The sequence below is a fragment of the Orycteropus afer genome, unplaced genomic scaffold (genome assembly GCF_000298275.1).
Source record: "Orycteropus afer afer isolate SDZICR_OR568_19922 unplaced genomic scaffold, OryAfe1.0 scaffold01110, whole genome shotgun sequence".
In the NCBI taxonomy this organism is placed as follows: domain Eukaryota; kingdom Metazoa; phylum Chordata; class Mammalia; order Tubulidentata; family Orycteropodidae; genus Orycteropus; species Orycteropus afer.
Genome location: NW_006922697.1, coordinates 186678 through 187509, shown reverse-complemented (window position 1 = coordinate 187509; position 832 = coordinate 186678).

The following is an 832-nucleotide window of genomic DNA, read 5'->3' as shown; positions in this document are numbered from 1 at the left end:
CTACCAGAGCTCCTAAAAAATACATATAAGAGATACTAAAGGGAGACCTTTAGGCAGAGACCGAGAAACAGTAGAAAACAAACTGTAGTTAACACACGTGACAACATAACCTAGAAACAAACCCAGATATAGAAGTATCCAAACTAAAATAAACTTGCAAGACTAAAAAAAAAAAGGATCCAGAGACATTAATTTGTAAACAAGGATGACTGCAAACCCAAAAGAGGGATACATATGTCATGGTAACCTAGTGCCACTTTGACAGGAATTTACCACAAATGGGATGGCATTAACAAACAGGAGTTTATTCTCTTACACTTTGGAGGCTTTAAGTCCAAGTTCAAAGTGCCAGGCTCTAGGGGCTGGGTGAAAGCCCCTCAGCCTTTGGATTTAGCTCTACCTCTTGCTCCTGGCCTACTGAAGCTAGAGGCTTTTCTTCACTCAGACAACTTCTGGCTGCTGAGGCTGACAAGCCCAAGACAGACAAGTAAAAAGGTACTGTCCCAATGTTATCACATGGCAGGCCATTAACTCAAGTCTTGTCCAAGGTTGGCAGAGCACGGCAGGCTTCTGAACAATGATGTGGCTACATGCAAGGTTATAGTAGTGTGCTATAGGCTAGAGACTGTTCTCCATGTCTTCTCCTTATATACAGGAAGCAGACCATATCCCTAAGGTAGCTACTAAGCTGCTCACAGTAGATTCCACCATGGAGTTGATTACCAGTCTTGTCATCAGGAATACTACATCTAGCTGCCCAGCCAATCAACCAGGCCCAACCAAGTTGACACACAAACTGAACTACCACAATTCCATCCTTTGTCAACTTGGT